The sequence below is a fragment of the Aythya ferina genome (genome assembly GCF_964211825.1).
Source record: "Aythya ferina genome assembly, chromosome: 6".
Taxonomy (NCBI): Eukaryota; Metazoa; Chordata; class Aves; order Anseriformes; family Anatidae; genus Aythya; species Aythya ferina.
The window spans coordinates 28,108,389-28,122,553 of NC_140303.1; the positions used below are offsets into that span (position 1 = coordinate 28,108,389).

At 48.2% G+C, this 14,165-nt stretch overlaps 1 protein-coding gene across 5 annotated transcripts in view; it reads right to left on the minus strand.

Moving 5' to 3' along the window:
* Window positions 1-14,165, minus strand: part of GLI2 (GLI family zinc finger 2) — a 297,910-nt gene that overhangs the window by 81,580 nt on the left and 202,165 nt on the right. The window contains exon 1 of one of the 5 annotated variants that reach the window (XM_084523601.1): window positions 12,415-12,433. The exons of the other annotated variants lie outside the window; for them this stretch is intronic. The gene's annotated coding sequence lies outside the window, so the exon portion shown is untranslated. Of the gene's footprint in view, window positions 1-12,414; window positions 12,434-14,165 lie in introns of those variants that run through there. 5 annotated transcript variants of the gene reach the window in all.

A 14,165-nucleotide genomic window follows, 5' to 3' on the forward strand; every position in this document is an offset into this window, starting at 1 on the left:
ATAAATTGGGATGGTTTTATTAATTTGTGGCTAATACGTTTTTTAAGCTGTCTAGCACTGATAGCAAATTCCCCACTTGTAAAAGACCATGTTTAACTCCCAAGTTTGCAGATTCGGCAGCACTTGCCTTTTTTTAATGTTTGTCCTCAGTGAGTAGAAAAAGGAGCAGCTTCCCCACCTCTGATCAGAGCCTGACTGATGTCTGCTGATAGCTTCATGTTAGCTTGGGAGATCTGCAAGATGGGAAGCCTCCTCTGGCAAACAGCTGCAGATGTCTTTTCAGGTTTTATTTAGTTCATTCACTGTCTGCAAAAAGCAACGTTAGCACCGGTTTTGAGTTGGAAAGCCACTGCACAATGAATATGGCACCATGTTGGACTTTACTCTCATTTTCAGTCTTGTTCTAGCATAAAATCACCACAAAATCATGCAATGTAGCAATACCTGCAGAGCACAAGCAAACCAGCCAGCCAGCCTGGCAGGAGAAGCTTGAGGAAGACCCTTGGATTTGCCTTCATCTGCTCCTTTGGGGCTCATTGCACCATTTCAGGATGAGAACTGCACAACTGCTCATGCAGCCTTCTCGTTGGAAGAATCCGGAGTTGGGACGGGTGGAGAGGCATCTCCACTTTGTTGGGCCCCTGAACTAGGACAACGGCACAAGTGGGCATATCAAGTTCCTCAGAAATGCAGCACTGGCAGATCAAAACACCTGCGAGCACCGTTTCACTGACAGCGCACTTCTAACGTTGAAACAGGGACTGCTATCAGGCTGTTAGCACAGGCACTTTCCTTTGAAGTATCTGCTGTAATTCTTGCATTTTCCCTCCTGACTCTGGTACTTGTTTGGCTCCAGTTATTTCTGTAATTTTCCTTCCCCATGTCCCAGGGCAAAACTCAGACTGTAATACACCCATGCAGAGTGCTGCGGGTATGTGCACCCTCTCTGTGTGCCCCGCTTTTATCAGGCATGGTATTTTCAAAAAGGAATGCAGGTTTTCAACCCTGGTGATGTCAGATCTCGGATTTTCCCATGAGAAAATCCCTTACAGGTCCTCTGCCTTCAAGTGAGTCATTGCTGCTGCCCTGCTGAGGTTCCCGCACTCCCCTCTCCTGTGCAACCCGCCCGGTGCGGCAGGCGTGTTGGCATCTGCTAACAGGCTTCCCGGGCCGTCACCTGGATGTGATCGGGGAGACAAAAGAGTAGCTGATGAATCCTGTTTACAAAGAAGTTGTGATCGACTTGCGTTTGCCTCCAGCTGTTGGGTTTGATGGCTCAAATACACCCTATGTGAGCGCTCATCCTCTGAGCCCATAGTATTCCTGTTTGAAGTCATTTTATAGGATGTAAGACCTCCAGAAAATCAGAGGTGATATTTTACTGCTTGTGACTGTGGCTGCATTAGCAGGTGAGAAAGCAGCAATCCTTAATCTCTGCATTCACATCACCACGTGTCACAGCACCTGCAGCATCGCACTGGGAGCAACCTTCAGCGTACTTTGCCCATCCCGAGAGGGACGGTGTTTGGGACAGACTGGCTGTGTCCCTGGGACATGGGCACCCACAACCGGGAAGCACCCACTGGTGTACACAGGTGAGCAGTTGAACTGCTGTAGTGCATATCTCTGAGCACGTGAGCAAGTCTTTTCCCACTGCCAACCCCAATTTCAGAGGTCTTCATATGTAGGCAAATACACCTGCGTGTGTGTAAAAGGAGATGGGATCTGCACCACAGATAAGGAAGACAAAGAAACCCCATTTCATGAAGAGTCACTTTGTTTCTCGGGGCCCGAGTGTGCCAGATACACACCAACATGAAACCTCACTGGGGCTTTTGAGGGAGAGGAAGGGAAGAGAAGGCCTGGACAAACTCACACCACCATCGTGCTGGTTGTCCAAGCCACAGCTGATGAAGGTGAAGGCACATCCAACCAGGCTGGTGGATTCCTAGCACCATCACATTTCTCCAGAAATCAGCCAGCAGCACAAATCCTGCTGTATTCACTTTGGAAAAGATTGGGGGGAAGAAGAGGAGGAAGAAATCAAGCTGGGGAAGCCAAGATGTGAAGGAAGGGTAAGACAAGCTGTTACGGAGACCCTTCTAAATTATTCAGTGAACTACAATGACTGCAAATAGTTATTGCTATGTTTAATTATTTGCACACTTTCCTGTGAGACTTTCAGCTGGCCAGCAAGCAAATCTGTGGGCACAAATTTCTGGATTACTGGGTTTTCTCCATTTCTCAGGGTGCATTCTTGTCTTATCTTCTTTTGACTTTCTCTCATCTATGATCAACACAAGCCACATCCATAGCCAAAAAGAGTTGCCAAACATAGCTTTGCCAGTACATGTAAGTGCTAATTATCATCATTACTAATCTGTTGGGACCACAGCTTCCAGCCGCCGTGTGCCGAGGAGGGACCTCTGCAGCATAACACAATTCACGGGCACCCCAAACAGGCTCTCTGCCACCACCTCTCCTGGCAGGCACTGCGGGGTTGACATACGGCTGGGAAATACAGGCAGATTGGTCAACACGGTTCCCTCTGACTCAAATGGCTATGTGCTCATACAAAAGAAATCTGTTAATACTTGTGCAAATAAGGGACACTAACTGCTCCGTTGCCGAATATTGTTTTGTTGTCAAATCAGCATTCACCCTCAGCTACATGAAATTCTTTTTTCTAATCAGTGCCTGGTCTCAGGAAACCCTTAATTTATTAGCTGTAAACCCAGTTTTGCTACACTTACTTAAGCCCGGTAATACGGTACTTTGCAAACAGTTCCACCAGATTAATGGAGCTCCAGATGGGGCTGGATGGCAGATTTAGGCTTTTAAACAACAGCTTTCAGTTCAGGAAAGCAATGTTGTACACCCTCGCCTACACACCATGCAGTTACCCCTCTCCTTTCGCAGCCTGAACTTCTCAGCAGAGTGATGCACACGTCCCAGCCCTGTTCTGCAGGACCAGGTCTCCATCCATCACACCAGGAGTGCCAGCCCTGCTCCAGCCCTGGTCAGAAATAACGGGATGCTCCGCTGCCTGCACCGCAACATGCTGGGAGCATCCCTGGGCTGCGGGGTGGGGAGAAGAGCACAGGGCAATCTGCTTTGGAAAAGGTCAGGATGGCTCCCCTGGCATCCTAAGTAAAGTTCTGTGACTTCAGCTCCCAGTGGAGACAAAACGCCCGTTTTTATCACCTCACCTCATGCTGGGTCTACAGGGAAATGAAAGGCGAGCACAGCGCCTGCTAATATCTTTAACCGCATTTACTGAAACCTTTTGACACCAAGGCTATTTTTATTAGCTAAGTGCACTGCGCCAGTATCAGAATGCAAGTTTTACTGCTTACAGCTCAGCCTTGCAAAAAGCCTTTTCCAGTCACTGTCTGTGGCAACAATAAGCTGTAACGAGGCCCTGGTACCTCCTAGCACAGCCTGGCACTTGGAGCAGCTGCAGGCATCCCCCCCATCGTTCCCCTCCCCTGCAGAGCTGCCCACGCTACACCTCAGGTCCAGAGCCAGAGACGTGCCTTTCTGTTTAATAAACTTGGACACATTTCCTTTCCAAGCCCTGCCTCAGTTTCCCCAGTAGCAAAACAGAGAAAAAAAGTTGCCCTTAGTTTTACAAAAAATCATTCAGCAACTGTAATAATGCCTGCAAAGTGCTTAAAACAAAGCTTTGACAGAAACACAGGCATGCATACATAAAACTCTTAAATTTTAATTTTTGTTTCGTAATTACATGGGATTCCCTACTTGCCTATTCTTCTTGCCTGAAACTGCTGGCTCTTACAACCCAGTAAACTGCATCCCACGTGAGTAACAGTAGTTGACAGCGATACAATCTTAGAGCCTAACACCCTCGGAGCATCACATGCAACACCAATATTGAGAAACCAGGAACCCGAACAGATGCAGTCAGACGACTCGCGGTGGGAGTTCGGAGACAAATAATTCAACCTTTCATCACTCTCTAATCCCAGGAAAGATATCGAGGTTAAACTACTAAGAAAAACACGGGGAGCGTTAAGCAACTTGGAATTCACTTTGGAAAGGCGTAATTAGCCAGCTAGCGCTGGTCACCCATTTGAAGAAGTTGAACCCACAGCAATTTCTCCCTTCCCAAGAGGCACAGTCCGCATAGACGCGCTTGCCGCCTGCGGCCGCGGCATGAGCTCCCTCGCTCTGTAATTGCTCCTTTATTGTGAGCTATCACGAAAGGCTCCAGGGGTTCCCCACGGACCTTGCCCTTGATCTGGGTTAAGATACTTTGACCTGTGATCCTTTATAATAAATGATATCCCTCAGTTAAAGAATGCTCCCTTCAACAATATGGGCCTGCCCTCAGGAAGTGGGAAAGGAATTTTCCTGCAAAGGCAGATTAAGGAAATTCCACGCAAATTTCATGCATTTTGAATAATCTTCTGAACCGTGACGAACCAGCTTCCCCTTGCAGGGATCCTGCTCCAAATTGCTGCGGGAGACAAATCTCACTGTTGCTTCCTTGGTGGCAAAGCACACTGCTTTTCTTGGACTCAGCATGTCGGACTGAGCACAGTGCTCGGTGCCGCTCATCCCTCAAGCAGGCAGAAAACACTGCCTGCCCTGCCTGTCCTCGTATACTCGTGTGCATCCCCTTCATCACAACGACCGTGGGTGGTCTCCTTTTTCACCTCCAGGTCCCTCCCCAGCTCCTTCCTTAGGGGATTCCCAGCTTGGAGGGTGCCAACACTCACCAGTGCCCCCACCAAGCCCCTTCTCCACCTCTCAGACATCATCACTGCTCTTGTGCACATCCCTCCACCCTTGGGCACCCAAAGGCATCCTCCCCCTGGCCATACACCAACTCTCACAGCACCCTTCCCTGCATGTCCAGGCTATGCCTCCCCAGCACATCTGGGGCTCAGTCCTTGCTTTTTGGACCTTCAGCCACCATCCTTGCCAAGGTAAGGTCATCTCATGCTCTCCTTTTAACGGTGTCAAAATGAGAAGCAGCATAGGAACTTCATCAAATTTTACAATTTTTGTTTTCTGAAGAAAATTATAAATTTAAAGGGACATGGTTGTGTTGGCTGAACAAAAGCATTTTGTCCCTGAGTACTTTGAAGTGACAGGGAATCCTGTGAGACTGTAAAAGTTTTAAAACATTACTTTTTTTTTTTCTTTTTTTTTTTTTTTTTTTTTTTTTTTTCACGGATCCTCCAGTTTATGCCTTCCTGAGCCTCATGTAAATATCAGATGAGAAAACTTAAAGATTAAAAAAAAAAAAAAAAGAAGACTTAGGAGTCTTTTACATGCAGCAATGCTAATGAGACTGCAGCCACAAGGAGTGGAGGCAGAGAAGAACAGTGTTTTAGTGTATATGTCAGCCCTGGTGTGTGCTTTCAACAGAGGAAGCAAATAAAATATTTTGCCAGGCTGCTGAAACGGTATGATGGTAGGACAAACCCCTGCACGGCTTTACATACTGGAAAATAAAAAATGTAAGCAATTACCAATTGTCATTACTAAAGCTAAACTAGGCGATATTCAGCGATGATGTTATTTTCCTAGCAATCAACTTGACAATGAACGATACAGGAAGGAGTATTTTGAAAAGGATGCCACTACCTTGTTCCAAGTAAGTCATGTATGATTTTGAGATCTTATTTCAATGGAAAAGTTTTGAAAAAGCATATTGCGGTTAAAGGCAAAGCCACCAACAGCACACTAGCAGCCTGACATAAAGTCTATTGAAATCAATGGGAGTCTTTCCACCGACTTCATTGGGTTTGGGATCAAATCCTCGAGGAGAATAAGCTATTCTGCAATATCCATTATTACGGAAGGCTTTGTGCTGGTAATTAGATGCTGGGAGAGCGCGGGGCGATTGTCGGGCGCGCTGATCACTCACCCATGGAGACCCGTGCTCAGCGCCTGCTTGGGTCCCGCTCAAAGAGGGGCTGCCGATTCCCACCGGTGCCCGCCCGCGCTCCCAGCCCCGCCGCCGCCAGGTAGACGGGAAGGAGAGGGCAGAGGTGGGGGCTGAGGCAGTAGAAACGTGCTGAGTGCTTGCCCAAATTTCCCTGGCCCCTGCCCTCCCCTCCGAGCCCTCCATCTTCCCAAGAGCCATCACGCACGCAAGGCGTTTTCAGGGGAAACGCGGGTAGCCAGCGGGATGTGGGGCCTCACAAAGCTCCTCTGTACGGCCTGGGGCAGCGTGCCGAGCGTCATCGGGGCTGCTGACTACCCAGGGAGCACGCCTCCGTGTTTACATCTCATTTCTAAGGTTAAAACATACGGCTCCTTGGGGGATACGGCCGGGGGAGGGACTGCGAGTCCCCTGCAAGCAAAACACAAACAGAAAGGGCAAGCGATGCAAAAAGGACGGCCACCAAGAAGTGATATCTTTGGCTCGCTGTGAATATGGGACTCCACATCATTTGCAGCTGATAGAAAAGACAGCAGAGCTTGAATTCTCAGGGGCGATAGCACACGGTGGTACAGAACCTGAAGGGTCCGGTTTCTATGATGTGTCCTGCACCCATTCTTTGGGAAAGAACACTGAAGCAAACACCAAAAGAAACCCCAACAAACCAACCCCTCCAAAAACCAACAACACCCTATCCTAGGTGGTAGGAACTCACCAGAAACCAAGCTACCCCCAGTCACTAAGCCCTTTTGAAAGCCACAAAGAGAAGCCATTTATCTCACAGGAGCGGATCACACCTCCTCCACCTTGCAGGTCTCTGCACAGTTTCTCTCTCCCCATAAAGGCAATGCAGGGGAACAAGGGAAGGGGAGGGGATCAGACTGGGTGGCCTGGCTCGCCTGCCGCAGAGAGGCCATTTCTCTCCTCGACTATTGAGGAGGCCTGGAGAGAGCCATTTCCTAGTTCAGGCACTTAAAAGCGAGGAGCCTCATGTCCCGCAGACAGAGCTCAGCTCCAGTGATGAGGTTCAATGCAGAGTGAGCAGACCTGAGCTCATCAGTTTGAAAAAAAAAAAAGAAAAACAACCGAAGGAAATTCACTCATTGTGTTTGGGATGAAGACAATACGGGTTGATAGCTCAGTCTCCTCCCATAAAAGACCTGCAAGCCACCAAATAACTCTGGTGGGTCTCAGGTTAAGGCAATGAAAGATGTTCCTTGAGCAGTGAAAGCGAAGTTGTGGTACTCCTTGCTGCAGGACGGGGCTTGCACTAAAATGACGTGCAGGTGAAGCAGCAAGAGGCTCCGCTTCATTCCTAGGTACCTGGGCAAAGCCGACAGCCTTAGAAGCACCCCTCACTCCAACCAAAAGCCGTTACCATGCACCACACCCCAGCTCTGCACCCATTTATCTCTCTGCCTTTGCCTGGCTTCAACGCCTGAGATATAAGGTCTCGCTTCCACTGGTCCCCATCTTGGGTGTCACAAGATTTAGGAAGAGAGGCTGGAAGCAGCCTACAGGAACAAATAATTAAATCAACTGAGCTGGCTGTGTCTGGATGAGCCTCGGCCATGTGGGTGCAGCCCCTGCCTCAGGCTTGGCGGGGAAGCGGAGGCCGGTGTCGAAGTGGGAGCAAACCCACGCAGCCAAAATCGCGGCCTCCCTCCCTCTCTTCCTGCACCGTGCCGACATTTTAGAGCTCTGCAAAAGCTATTTGCAGTGAGAGGCTTTCCTGTAAAACGTAAATGAGTACCAGCTGCCCGGACACACTACTAGCACAGCCTCCCTCCTCGGACGGGCTGTGATTGCCTGAAAGGCTGCCTGCCTGGCGGGCCATGAGTGTCTGTCTGTCTGTCTGTCTGGTAGAGACGCTCGGGAGCTGCCCCATGAAAAGGCAGCAGTGTTCTCCCGTTGAGGTGTCAGCTTGTAAGCAAACTAAGTGCTTTTCACCCTCGGAGGAAAAAAAAGTCGCTTTTTATCATCGCTGATATTTATTTAAACAAGCCTCTGTCTACCAGGCCCGCTGTGTGTGACCGAGGAAGGACGGCTGGCTCTGCGCGATCGTCGCCGGCCCTGGGCTGTGCCCACCCGTGGCTGCGTCTCAAGCAGAGCGCTCCCACCCCGACGCCACGCTTGGCCCCCGCCAGCTGAAATATTTTTTTCAATTTACCTTGGAAATAATATTTCCTGGCAGCGTATTAATGCCCTTTTCAATGCTGAAAAGAAAATCCAAACAGCAGCATGCAAGCAGCAGCCAACTGCCTTAGCAATGAGTGCGGTACCTGCTTTGTACCTAAATATTCGTAACTTGCTAATACTGACATTAATACTCAGTTTTACTTCACCTTCATGTTTTATCTGTTTAAATATTTACCAGGCCTTCAACCCTAGAACATTGGGCCAGTGTCTTACTCTTCTTGCACCGACACAGCAGAGCAGATTTGTTTCTCTCACCGCACATGGACAAACGCTAACACCAGATAGCACTGCGTGCTCCTGCTGTTCCCCAGACTTCAGTAACCACAGCACGGGGGGACACTGGGATTTCACACCTCCCCATAGGGGCCAAGTGTGAGCTATGCCACAGGACAGCACCCCAGATAACAACAGCTCTGGCACAGTTGTGCAAAAGACTGTGAAAAGGGCGATGCTGACATGCTGGCTTCACAGCTGGCAGAATTTGCCTGTGGAGAGTTTTAACACCTGAAATTATCTGCAGGTGCCCCGTGGTGTCCTGTCCACTGCCTGGCCAGCTGCCAGCCCCACAGGGCTGCTGCCATCCCAGGGAACAGAGACCTCTGCACCCATCCCATTCCTGCCCTCCAACCACCGTGAACTTGAGGCATCAGGAATGCTAATCGCTGCTCGGCTGAACATTTCCCCGTAATAACCTTTAATGACTCTGTAATTACTCTTTAAACCATTGACTTTGCAATCATTTTTTAATTCCCCTTTGCCACATTGCTCCCTGTGCTACCAAGCTGGAAGCTGAACTGTAAGTGAATATTAGCCCGCGAAGGCGAGGGTTGCGCTGCTAATGCAGGCACTTTGAAAGAGTTGGGAGGGCGGGGGGGAGGGTAGGGTGGAAACAAAAAGCACAGCAAGATTTTCCCCAAATTGGTTTCCCTCAAAACAAAGCCCTACCACTCTGCTAAGCCGCTTTAGGGAGCATTTGGAAGAAGCTGGGCTCCCTCGGTGACTTGCTCCGCTCACTCTGCAAATAGAGTCCCGCGCTGCAAGCGCCGACTTCCAGTTGAAACAAATATTAGAAGCTACGTGGTGATAATGCAGGGCGAAGGCAAGCCCCTCGATGAATGAACCCAGCCGAATGAGCCCCATTGGAAAGCCGTATTTCATCGGGGGGATACAGAAGCAGTAAAAGAAACTTGAGTGTCCAGGACTCAGCGTGAAGCCAGCACAAAGCAGGCAGGGACGGGCAGTTTCTTTTCAAGCCTTCGCCCCCAGGAACAATGGCCCTATTGCAGCCACCCTTTGCTTTTCTTCCCGTGATTAACATGCAGCCCATGCGGGAAGAATGGGAATTTATTCCGCAGTTAAGATTCCAGAGGTGCTATCGGGTCAGGTGGCTAATCGTTAAATCAAACTGCTGTCATCTTCATTCAGGGCCCGTCACCCGGGGCCGCGTTATTACTTGGGTTTATGCAAAATAAACAGCTTTGCTAAACATTCCTCTAAAAGGGGGTCAAATAAAGAAGGGAAGGAGGAGATACACCAACAGCACCAAGCAGATCCCGCATCCCCACCACCCCCGCTCTGTCCTGGGCTGATTAGATGGGGATGGGGGAAGGAAGGGCTTCATCGAGTTTTTACGCCTTTGTTTTTATCAGCAGGCTGTTTTTTTCTTTTATAATTCCACTCAAGGCTCCTTAGTGAGTACTGTTAACTTATTCTTGTCTGGGTCTGGCTAATTCAGTTTCTTTCTTGAACTACATAGACTTACAATTCTGTATTTTCTATAGGTGAACTCAGCCATAAGAAATCTCTTATAACTCCTCCATAAAAGACAATCTCTCAGAGGCTTCCTTCAAGACACATATAGAGATGCTTAACACAAGGCGCTCAGAAGGAATGTTAATTGCGGTGTGGCACACACGCATTTTTGGATCAGTGGGTTAGGAAAGCCTGGGCTTGCTGCTCTGACAGGTAGTGGAGGAGAGAAGGGCTGCTGAAGTGTTCCCGACTGTGAACAGGCCGGGGTCCTTGCGAGGGATCGCATGTGCTGACAGGTGCGTGGGGTCAGAGAGAAAACTGTGATTTTGCAAAAAGAACAGAAACAGCATCTCCCCCATCTCCCTGGCATAATTTTCTTTCCAGGGTGGTCTCAAAAAGCCCATTTTCAAGAATATTCAATGCATGGATCCAAATAGTGGCTGTCTCATCCCAGTCCCTCCTGCCATGAGCAGCGCATCAAGGACCCTTCACAAACGTTCCCAGCACTGCACTCCCGTGATGCACAGGACAGGTTGGTGTGCCCAGCAGCCCGACTTCGCTAAAACACTGGGCACGATGTACAACTGAGGCTGGTGAGAGCAGAAATACTGTCCTCTGTATCGGGCCAACTGCACAGAATGAGGCCCGTTTAAAGCAGAATGATACCCATTGAAAGTGAAGCTGTCTGCTGCTCCAGTTCCTCCACACTAGCAGCAGTCAAAAAAAAAAAAAAAAAAAAAAAAAAAGAAAAAGGAAAAACAACACACCAACCAACCACGAACAAAAAAACCCACCCTCATGATTAACATTCATCTGCTTTGAAAGAAACTTTTAAAAATGTGTTTTTGTTCTCTGCGGCTTGTCGATCCCAGGCAAAAAGTCAAAACTGGGATTAAAACCAAGCGGCTGTAGCCAGGAGACTGTCACTTCTGGTTTCTCTTCCCTCAAGGATTAAAAAGTTACTTTTAATTAATGTTGTTTCAAGATGTCAAGCCGGGTGCTGCTGCCCCCAGCGCTGTCTCTGAAGGTGGGCGAGCAGCGCCAGCTTGCTCCAGCCCTCTGTGCTGTCATAAGGGGCTGTCCCCGGGGCTGGGCATCGCTGCCCACACACACCCGTGGGTCTGCCTAGGGTGGGGAAAACCCCAGCTTGGAAATGCACTCACTCAGCCCCAGACACCCGTGCACAGGTTGAGCATCCATTGCAAAAATATTTTCATTGCCTCAGCTCCCCGGAGAGATGCATTGATCCTTGCCGAGCACTGAAAGCCTGTTTCATGTATGAAGAAATCCCCTCCTAGCCCAAACATCAAAACATCTGAGTGTGAGTCCAGCTTTGCAGAATTATGCCGGGTTATTCCTGGACTATACACAAACTGGATGCTAAACACACACCGGGGCGTATGACTAACACATGTCGCTTCCTTCCTGCATGCTCTGGCAGCAAGTTCAATTGAAACAGGACTGTCTGAAAAATCCTGCCCCGAAAGGTCAGACACAGAGAGTGTCTCGGCCCTTCTGGAGTTTCACAGGGAATCTGGTATGAGGGAAAATTACGGCGAGCAAAAAGTGAAGCAGAAATGTGACCACAGCCCTGACCTCTGATTGAAAATGCCTCATTGCTAGCTCAACCACAGGCAGACAGACATGATTTAATCCAACTTTTTTACTCCTCTTGCTGCACAGAACTCGCTCGCTCTTTTGCTGCTCCTCGGGGGTATGAAACATTTTTTAACCACCCACGGTAGCCAAGGTACATACGCCACAACCACCAACTATGAATTTATTCAAGGTGTGCTTAGAACTTGGCCAATAAAACACAAAGCGGTTTAAGGTGCCCTGGAACATTTTTACTTCGCATGTCTGAGGAGTCGTACCTGTGCAGGCATTTGGAGAAGGGTACAAAGCCACACATGCTGGGGAGTTCCCTAAACAAAGGCTCATGAGAATTGGGAAGACCCGGACAGGGCTCCCCAGTCCCCCAGTAACTGGCGAGACGCAGCACAAAAGCTACCCCCAGCCCTCCCCACAAGTGACACACTTGTGCTTAAGGCAGAAAACATGAATAAGCAGGTCACCTCTCACCTTAAAGCAGCCTCCCCAGCTCATGGAGAGGCAGCAAGAACAGTTACAGCAGCCAATTTCCCATCCTCCGCCAGCGGGAGAGAAAGGGCTGAATCTCCCGAGTGCTCGGGAGAGGCGGCAGTGCAAGCAGCAGGCAGGCAGCAGGGCTGAGAGGCACCAGCCTGAGCCTGGCAGCCTGGGATCAGAGGAGATTTGAGCACTCCGTGAGCAAAAGCCAGTGTAAAGTTTTTGCCATTGACAACTTTCCTAGTATTGCGTGTTTTTTTTTTTTTTTATTATTTATTTTTTTCTCTATTTTGCAGGACTTGTTGCTTGTGAGAAATATACTGTATAGATTATCTCCCATATAAGCCCATCCATTTGCAAGCAACTGAAAGCAGCCAGGAAGCAAATGATTACAATTAAAGCAATCAAGCAAGCAAACCCCTTCGTCGCGCTGAGACAAGTGGCACAAGAGAACTTACCTCTGTGTATGATATGGAAAGAATTGTTCATCAGCTTGGGATCATCTCACTCCACCGAACAGGAGGACTGGAGCCATGTGACCACATTAAAAAAAAAAAGGGGGGATAGAGAGGGAGGGAAAAAAAAGAGCGAGAGCGAGCGATCCCATTCATCTATAGATTGTTGAGGGTCGACATAATGAGTTCTGCAAACTGGACCAAGCAGCTCTGCAAGGCATTATTGCTAGTAAATAAATCACTTAGCAGGAGAAGAAAATGCATGTATAAATCTTCTGTCCTGGTAGAAGACATGTTTCACTAGCAACTACCTCCTGAATAACATGCCAAGAAAGCCAATAGAGAGAGTTTGTGAATGCATGTCCAAAGCTTCTTAGCAAACTGTCATATTGATCTAGCACAGCCTAAGGAAGCCTAAGAAGACTCAAGGAGTTTGGGCAAATGCTTGTATTAGTGTTCCCCTCCTCTTAAGAGTTTGCTGAGACGGCACTTCAGTGTTTCCCAAGTAGTGCACCTCCGACCCTGGCAATCCATCAAGTGAATGCAAATTGCGGACCAGACAAAACCAGGCAAACAGCAATGCTGCTTAATAATAATGTACTCCCAAAGAGAAGGACTTCCTCTACAATGATTGCTGTGTACACATTTAAACTAAACACCCAAACTTCTTATTAGCCTCATCATGATTTGTGTTTTTGTTCCCTTTGAAATGCTCCAAAGTAAATGGTACAAGTTTACTCAAGGCTAACCTCAAACAGTAGGCTTTCTGAACTGTGCAAACGAACAAAAGTTGGGCTATATATAGATGGCCCACGTTTATTATAAGTCCCTTTTGAAAACCAACACCCAGCAAAGTAGAGCTAAGGAGCATGTTTGAAAAGAAAATAATCTCGGTAATCACCACTCTCTCCACATTCGGCCTGACCAGGCCTAATTTGGTGGGGATTGTCCAGGACAAAGCCATGGGGCAGCTTCCTTAAAGGTCCATCTCCAGCCACATAATTAGCGGGAGTCAGCTTGAATCAGAGGAGATTTTCTTCTCATCTACGCAAGGTGTTCCTGCTGCCCTAACGGTTGGTCTCTTTCTCAGTGCCTTTTACGTGTGGGGGGGGGGGGGGGAAGAAGGAAAGAAAGAAAAAGGGCTCAGCAGTGCTTATTTATACGTTGCATGTTAAACACTGAAAGTGGTCCCAAGAGCATGGGGTAGCCCAAAATATCTCAGAGCCAGGACTGACCTTCTGCAAAAGCACTTTTGATGTAGCTCTTAAGAAATGTGGTTATTACAGAGTGTTTGTTTTAAACTCTTTTTAATGGATCAACCAGACCTACATGGAGAAACTCACTAGATTATATTTAACCTTGTTAATTTAACTCAAGAATTAATGACTATATTCTAATGAGCTTTCCATTCATGGCTTTTCGCTTGGATTTGCAAAATCTCTTCTGTACAATGGAAGTTTTCCTACCCGCTATAATGGGAACATTACCAAAGTATCTAAGTGCTTAGGTTTGGCTCAGTTTGGACTGTTGCTACTGGATTTTTTTAGCTTAGAAAGGAAAAACACTGCCACACACATGCTGAGATTTGTATGGACTCATGAGAAATCCGAATACATGAAGGAGAACACAGCAAGTGCTGGCCGATATGCACTGGCAGCAGTGCTTCTCATCTGAGGGCATCAAAATCGCTTTTCCATGGAGTTGGGCCAAACCTATGTTTGAATCATTGCCTTCAAAGGCCCATTCCAAAACAT